We start from the raw sequence: 9312 nt of genomic DNA on the forward strand, positions 1-9312 counted from the left end.
CCCTAGGTCTGCAAGCCCAGGTGAGCTGTCCTGGCCGATGGCCTCAGACCAGCATCTGTTCATCCCTTAGTCAGTTTTCTCACTGTGTCAGGGACACTGTTGCTGTCCCACTTTCGAATGCCCCCGCAGACCCCAAGATCCTAATCAGCCTGATTATACCCATTTTCCCTGGAGGCCGTCCCTTAATCAGTGGGACTGTGTCGAAAGTGGTGAAAACTTGACCTCAGACAGGAGTTCAGGCAGAACTCTACTTGTGCCCATGAGGTCCTGCTGAATGGCTATGGACCTCCAGTGGCTGTCCACGCAGGTTACACGTGGCTTCACCAAGGGAATTTACCAGAAAGTGATTTCTTCACTGCAATCACTGTAAAAGCAGGTTTGGTCTTTTTGGCTTTGTTTTTAATTCTGAAGCACAAAATCATCATCAAGAGTAACTTAGAATCCTAGCAGACTGTTCACCCTGAAGCTTGCAGGATAAATGGCACTTTTACAACCCACCGGAAATTAAGTGCTAGTTGACTGACAGCTCTACAGCTTTCTGGGAAAAGTCTGTGGCCACTGCTCTCCGTCTCTAATTTGATCAGCTCCTGGAGAGGGGCCTGCTGGGGACGGACAGCCCCCAGCATTTCTAGGCCTGCTGGCCTGGTTAGCATTCCTGTGGCTAAGATGTTGTCTGGGACACTGAACGTTGGCTGGACAGGGTCTCAGCTCAGGAGCCAAACCTCTGCCGAGACTCAGGGAGAGACTAATTAGAGAGCCCATGGAACCTAGAGAGCTCCTTGGGTTTTCTGCAGGACCTGCCTTGGCCTTGCTGCCCCATCTGTATCCATTTCCGGGCCAGGGGAGGGTTGCCCCTATTAGTTTGTGTTGTGGATAATCTGAAAAGCTCTCCTCCTCTAGTTGAGAGTCCTCTGGAAATTCAGCCCCATTAGCCTATTGCAAAGCACTGATGCTCTATTGTTTCTGAAAGAATCCTTGCAGTGAGAGCCGGCAAAGGAGAAATTATTACTGAACTAAGTTATTAGATCCATTCCACAAAACATATTTTAAAACCCAAGATGGTTTTCCTGAGAGAAAACGTAATGCGATTGCTTTACGCACCTGATGCCACCATTCTCTGCCTCTAGCAGCAAGCCTGCTGCCAAAAACAAGGGACGTCACAGTGATGGGCCACAGAGCATGTGACTGGGGCAGGTCCCAGGCAGGACAATGGCCGAGAAGCCAAAAACAAAAGAAACAATGAAATGAGATCCACCCAGATGGTAAACACAGCGCCAGAGTTCAGCCAACACTCGCACTCCCTCGAGCGTGGGGATGTAGGGGGGAGCTGTTGGCAGGTCTCTCTAAAGATGGATAGAAACTTCAGGGGGGCTAGGAAGACGGGGGCACTGATTGGGATTGTTATCACCATGCTAAGTCTGACAGGTACCCTTTGTTGTGTGCTGGATGCCAAGGCTGGGGAAGGGGTATGTCAGAGAAAAAGATGCATAGGATCTGGCAAAAGCTTGCTCCATCCTGTCTGCCCAGTAACAACCGTAACTGCTACAGTTTAATGAGTGCTTACTGTGTTCTTGGAGAAGGAAATGGCAACCCACTCCGGTGTTTCTGCCTGGAGAATCCCATGGACAGAGGAGCCCAGCAGACTACTATCCATGGGGTCTCAAAGAGTCGGACACGACTGATAGACTAAACCACCACCACCGCTGTGTTCTAGGCATGCAGTCCTCACAAATTAGACATAATGCGCATTTTATAGATAGACAGAGGCACAGTGAAGTTGAGTGAAGAATCTTGTGGCAGGGGAATAAACCTCCAATTAAACGCTGCTGATAATTAGCATCACAGGACTTGCAGTTCACTGGGCTAAGGAGATCCTCCTTGCACAATGATGGAGAAATGAAAAGTGATTTTTATGATTTGGGATAGTTGTTAGGAGCTTGGGAAATAACATGCAGTATTCAAATTCAGTTGTTATCTGTGTTATTCATAATCCTAAATCACTTATTTTGACTGAGTAAATGGAATTGGTTGAGAGAGACATTGAATGGAACCTGTTCTTTAAATTTGTGGAGATTTTCATAATACTCTCAACGTTTCTTTTTAGTGAGTGTGGGAGAGCTAGGGACCGGGAGGAAGGTGGGGAATTCAAAATCAAACATAGAAAAGATTCTCCATAAAAAAAGAAAACACGTCTAGAGATGATTGCTCCATAAACAAAACATGAGTGCACACAGTGATTTCATGTTCTCATTCCACCCACTCGGTTGTTCTTAATGATTCAAGAACAGAACTGCCTGGGCAGATTTACAGGCTCCACGTTTCTGACATCCGTGCCTGAAACAAGGCTGTGTCTGTTTGCAGAGCACTTGCTTCTGCTTTGGGAGAAAACACAAACACCTTGATTCAATTTTTCCCTTTATTATGATTTAAATGAAAATCAATGCTGTTAGTTTGCATCCGTGGGCTGTTGGGACCAGGAATATCAAGAAAAGACAAGATAGTCTTGAAGTTGGGATTGAATGAGACGTGAATATCACACAACTGTACGCCAACAATCATGTCTTCTTGCAGTTCACCCTGCTGTTCGAAAGCCAACTTCAGCTGGAAACCTTTGGGTTTTTGGATTGGTGCTTTGGCAAATTCCTCTACTGGGTCGGGAGGCAGGGGTGTGGCTGGGAGTCCCAGGCTCAGGGCCCTGTGCCTCTTGACTCAGGCTTTCTGAGTTCCTCAGCTGGAGTTTGCAAAATATTATGCTGTTTTTGGCTCCTCTTCTTTTAAGGGGGAAATTGGCTTTCCTTGGGCTTCCCAGGTGGCTCAGTGGTAAAGAATCTGCTTGCCAATGCAGGAGACACAGGTTTGATCCCTGGGTCAGGAAGATCCTTTGGAGAAGGAAATGGCAACCCACTCCAGTATTCCTGCCGGGAAAATTCCATGGACAGAGAGGAGCCTGGTGGCCTATAGTCCATGGGGTAGCAAAGAGTTGGACATAACTGAGCCACTGAGCACTGGTTTTCCATTAGACGTTTTCCTCAGATTTATAACTTTCTCCTACTTTTCCCACCTGTGGCCTTGCTTCCCAGACTATCATGGTGACAGTCAGAGGCCTGTCCGTCTCTTGGAAGAAGAAGACCCAAGCTGACCTCCTCGGCCCTCCTCCCCAAGTTGTTCTGGAATCCTGGAATCACCTGGCATGCTGTGCCCAGGTAGCAGTGAATACAGGTTGGTATTTTTGCTACTTATTAACACACTGATACTCCTGTGATTTAGAACCTTCATTTCACCTCTGAGACTCAGAGTGAGGAAGTAACCTTCCCAAGGTAACTGAGCTTGACCGGAGAAAGAGCTGGGATTTAAACCTATGTGGGCTTCCCTGGTAGCTCAGGTGGTAAAGAATCTACCTGCCAATGCATGAGACCTAGGTTCAGTCCCTGGGTTTGGAAGATACCCTGGAGGAAGGCATGGCAACCTACTCTAGTGTTCTTGCCTGGACAATCCCATGGACAGAGGAGCCTGGTAGGGTACAGTCCATGGGGTCACAAAGAGTCAGACACGATGGGACAACTAACAGTAAGACTGGTATTACAGCCCATGCACCTGTCACCCTCCTCAGAATGTGATCTGAAGTCAGGGTCGTGATTTTGGGTTTCACGCACATCTCCACTATGGGAGAATCTGAGGTGGAAGGGGAGGCAAGTAAAATTATGGATTTGGCATTTGATTTTAATGCAGATGCTGAAAAGTTGGCTTTATTTTCATGGGACACCTGACTCCTCTCTTTGGCCTTCAAACTTGAAAGATAAATTCCATGTCTTTGGGGGCTGTTTTCATACTGGGTTCCACCTGACAGCTCTAGTCTGATTTCCCATGGCCTTTGCTATTCTTGGGGAAAGGAGAAAGGAAGAAGGGAAAACAAAAGAGAGAAGAGGGTGGCGGCTAAAGACTTGGAAAGATTTTTAGCTTAGTTTTTATTGTAACCAAATAACTTTACCAAACACTAAATCCAGTGCACTTAAAATTCTAATGCTTTATATCATGCAAAATTGATTTTGTGGCTTGTATTGATTGGTGATTACAGATCCACTTTTAGCATTTTTACTCAATATTATTTCCTATATAGGCTTTCATGTATTTACAAAGTTTCTTTTAACTTTTTAAGCACATGTCATCTTTTTAAAAAATCTGTTTATTATTGGTTGTGCTGGGTCTTCACTGCTGTGTGTGGGCTTTCTCTAGTTGAGTGGGGGCTGCTTTTCATTGCCATGCATGAACTTCTCATTCATCACATACCATCTTATTTAATCCTTGATTGTTGGTTGGTTGGTTTAGTTGTTCAGTCATGACCAACTCTTTGTGACCCTATGGACTGTAGCCTGCCAGACTCCTCTGTCCATGGGATTTCCCAGGCAAGAATACTGGAGTGGGCTGCCATTTCTTTCTCCAGGGGTTCTTCCTGACCCAAGGATCGAACCTGTGTCTCCTGCCTGGCAGGTGGATTCTTTACCACTGAGCCACCTGGGAATCCTTGTATACACCCTGCTAATTTGAAATTTTTGTTCTGTGGCCAGGAGAGGTTAAGGAATTAGCCTGAAGTTGCAAATCTAGTGCAGGGCTGGGAACTGGTTGGTTTCAGTGGCTATGGAGCATCCCATGTTTTGATACCGGATAAAGTCAGACTTTTTCTGAAGACAGTAAGTTCCACTATTTCAAAAGAAAATAATCCATCAACATTCACCTTCTTGAGACCAAAGTGTATGGTTCCTAATCTCCTTTTCTGCTTGGTCACCAGCTTTCATGTAATCAGGGCACTCATGTTGACAGCCTGGCGTGGTTGCTCATTTCTCAGGGCAGTGTGTGGAGATGATATCCCTGTTCCTTCCTTCCTCCTCCCTTCCTTCCTCCCTTTCCTTCTTTTCTCCAGCGGGTGTGAAGAACTACTATATTGTTCACTCTTACTTGTTTATTCACTCACTCATCCTTTTCCCCAGAAGCTTTGTGGAGAAGAAGCACTATAGTGTTAACTCTAATGATCAGAATGGCCCTTGAGTGACGGTTCTTGTGGCTTAATACTTTAGGGGACTGTCACTCGATAGGTTCCTCACATCTACATAAGGGATGATTAAAGAATATTCTAAATGAATTGGTAGCTTAGGGTAGAAGTACATGGAAACATATAAAAATTCTAGTTTTTACACTGTTTGGTAATTTTGCATTCTTTATCAGTGTATGTATGGACTTACAAGAATCATACATGCCCACTGGAAAATATTCCAATACTGCAGACACATTTCAGGCAGACAGTGAGAATCTCCAGTCATTAGGGACCACCCTCCAACCTCAACCTGGAGAAGGCCACTGCTAACCTTTTCATTTTATGTATAAGACAACATTACATATTCTATATTTTTATAGATGATGTTCATGCAAATTTGCATGAATCTTGTTCTGGATCTTAACTTTTTTCTATGCATAATTAAGTGTATTTAAGATGATTTAAAATAAATTATGAGTCATACCTCAGCCTTTCTTCACCAGCGAAATGAAATGTGATGTGTCAAAATTGAGTTAAATCCATAATCTCTGTGGATGTGCTTTTGACTTGCACATAAGGAAAATCATGCAGGCAAAAGTGAGGCAGCTTCACACACCATATTGACATTCAACAAGGAGAAGGTCAGAGCAGGAGTTGATGTTAGTATGTTCATCCCAAACTGCAATAAAGCTGTCTCAGCAACTGTAATCCCAGCTGCTGCTCCCGCTTTTGGATAAGAAATGCACCATTCAGAACTTCAGCTCCTTTGCTATGAAAATACCATGATTTAACAAAGGATTAATTGTTTTTCAACCATATTGATATAATCTAGATTTCACGTTTCAAAGACAAACATAAAATTGCCATACCAGATAGGGCTTTACTTGACAAAAAGACTAAGAGATGACAGCTGAGATTTCTGATTCTGCCACATGAAAATTACTGAATAATTGCACGAATGGTGTTATTGTTCTGTAAACCATAAAGTACATGTAGCTTTCCATTTTGTTTTTCAGTATTTTACTGGGGATGTTTTCCGTGGGGATATCACTAGCGGTTTTAAATGCTAGGAAAATATTTTCCCTATACCTTCTTTTTTGCCAAAGAGCAGGTAGACTATTATAGTCTGTTTTCCACCAGGGAAACTTCCTTAGAATGGGCAAAATCTATGTCCACAAACATGCTTCCCCAGGTTAGAAAGGTTCTACAGTTTGCAGGTTTGGCAGCAAAGAAACAGTAAAGTGGGGGAAAGCAGGACCTTCTGCAGGTCCTTATTTGAGAGAGACCCTTTCCATGATAAATCATCCTGGAACAGATGTTCATTAGTCATATTTCTGCTCCCAACTGGTGACACCAGAGCCAGGTGATATATGAACCCTTCTAAAGATAAGGAAGGAATGAAAGAATCATCATGTGGAGTCCACAGTGACCTCAACAACTACAGGGCTTACATATTTTAACTCTGGCAGACCCACTCAGTGTCAAATTTTTACAAGTCAGCTCTGAAAAAGTTGGGGACTTCCCTGGCAGTCCAGTGGTTAAAGATTCCACTTCCCAATGCAGGAGGCATGGGTTTGATCCCTGGTCAGGGAACTAAGATTCCACATGTCTTGGAAGGCAGCCAAAAACTGAAGGGAGGGGGGAAACAGAAACAAAGAAAAAAATTCTGAGAAAATTGGAGAATTTAAAAAATTAAGAACTATTTCACAAGGATGCATTCCTATCTAACATTCAGTACAACCAATGTAAAATTTATATTGGTCTTCCATGCATTCCTGAGGACTTTGACAGAGTGACCTGCCAGAGGCCATTAGCACGCAGCCTTCACAAATGGAGAGGCAGCAGCATTCTGACTCACTGGGAGCCAGACTGGCATTTGCACTCACTCAAATCATTTGACAATTAACAAGCTTCTCTGCACTAGGAATTGTGGTCACTTCCCTTCAGAATAGGATCTAGGAAACAACATGAAGGGATCATGATCTAAAGAAAGATCATGCTTTGATGTTGGGTGGGATTATGCAAATAAGAATGAGAATAGGGTGCTTAAGTGCTGTCAGAGTGTGCTGCATTTTATTTGGGAAATGAGACAAAATCTTCCTATGATCAGCTCCTCCATGTGACATCCCAACCCACACTCTGCTACTGACATTTTATCTCCCACTGAACAGCCCGGCTGTTGTAACATTTTCAGGATTCTTAATTTATGTCTTGCAGAATCTAAAATCAGATGGCAGGAACTTTAAGAAAATAATCAGTGTTGACAGGCACCTTTATACTTCAAGAATCTGGTACACCTTAGTGCTGCTAAAAGTTGGGGGATGTTCTCTACTTTTTACTTCCAAAATATATCTAGAAGACAGTTGGGTTAGAGCTAGGGAGCTGTCCCAAATCATTAAATTTCTGTTCTCAGTCTAAACTCTATGAAAGTCCTTTCTTTCCACCAAGTATTAGCTAACAAGCTCATTCTCCTTTCATGGTATGAGTGACTCCAGCATTTAATAAATTAATTAACTTAAGAAAAATTAACTGAGATTCTGTTTTATTTTAATTTTTTATATACTATCATTTTATCAGAGGCTCAGTCATACATGTGATAATGTAAGAAACAACAGTTTTGTAAAACAGGTGAAGTACAAGTAACCTAGCTAGCAGTATTAGTAAAGTCATAAGTAAGAATTAAGCCAAGAACTCCCATTAGGTACAGTCCAGTATATCTAAAGATGTCTGACTTAGTCTATTCTGTACCAATCCTTATATTTTGGGGAAATTTGGATAGGGAGGTGCCGCTGGGCTTGCTGATGAAATCCTGGTGGTGCAGAATTCTTACATGTAGCCAAGAACCATGGAAAAGTAACTCAAAGGTAAGATCAGCAACGTAACATGTGTAACTGTTGATTCTCAGAACACTAGTGAGGGAAGATATTCTAATGATGATGATTCCTACTCTATAGAAGAGAAAGCGAAGCTCAGAAAATGTAAATAACTAGTTGCAATCACTCAGCCTTAAAGAAACTGTGACTCAAAACCAAATCACGTGTTCTTTCTGTTATATCACAATGCTGCTTCATAAAAGTAGTTGCCTTTGGACTGGTTAATCACGTGAGTATTCTAAAACCTTTGCTGTTTAGAGTCTCAGCAATGCTAAACACTTGGGGTTCTTGGGCTTACACCTGCAAAGCTGGGATGCTAGTGGACATCCTAGCTCTGGAGTATTTACCCTGCATCTGCCTCTTCTCAGAGTGGAGTTACATCTACTTATCTATTGTGTGTGCGTTTTTCAGTTGCATCTAACTGTTTGTGACCCCATGAACTGTAAGCCTTGTCCATGGGATTCTTTATAAGGCAAGAATACTGGAGTGGGGTGCCATGCCGTTGTCCAGGGAATCTTCCTAATCCATGGATCAAACCCGAGTCTCCTGCATCTCCTGCACTGCAGGCAGGCTCTTTACTACTGAGCCACCAGGAATGCCCCCTACTTTATCTATTATGTAGTGCTTAAGAGTGCCTGCCCAGGTGTCTCAGTGGTAAAGATTCTGCCTGCCAATGCAGAAGATGCAGGTTTGATCCCTGGATTGGGAAGATCCCCTGGAGAGGGAAATGGCAACCCGCTCCGGTATTCTTGCCTAGGAAATCCCATGGACAGAGGGGCCTGGTGGGCTACAGTCCATGAAGTCGCAAAGAGTTGGACACGACTGAGCAACTGAGCACACACGGTGTTTAAGAGTACAGATTCTTGAGCCAGATGACTGACTCTGCCACTCATTAATAGCTGACCTGGCAAGTACTTTTCTGGGCCTCATTTTCCTGTCTAGTAAGATGGAGATGATAATGTTGCAGAAAGGGAGACCCCTTCCAGGGCCCGAAATTGGACTCTTCTCTAACACTCGGAAATGAATTTTCTGAGGAGACACACATGCTGACAAAGCAAGAGATTTTATTGGGAAAGGGCACCCAGGAGGAAAGCAGCAGGGTAAAGGAACCCAGGAGAACAGCTCTGTCACATGGCTTGCAGTCTCGGGTTTCATGATGATGGGATTAGTTTCCGGGTTGTCTTTAGCCAATCATTCTGACTCAGAATCCTTCCTGGTGGTGCACGCCTCGTTCAGCCAAGATGGATGCCAGAGAGAAAGATTCTGGGAGGTGGTTGGATATGCGGTGTCTCCTTTTGACCTTTCCTGAACTCTTCCAGTTGGTGGTGGCTTATTAGTTCCATGTTCCTTACCAGGACTTCCTGTCCTAAAACAACTCATGCAAATGGTTACTATGGTGCCTGGCCAGGG

The sequence above is a fragment of the Moschus berezovskii genome, chromosome 11 (assembly GCF_049115385.1).
Source record: "Moschus berezovskii isolate FMDL1 chromosome 11, NW_MosBer_1.0, whole genome shotgun sequence".
Classification (NCBI taxonomy): domain Eukaryota; kingdom Metazoa; phylum Chordata; class Mammalia; order Artiodactyla; family Moschidae; genus Moschus; species Moschus berezovskii.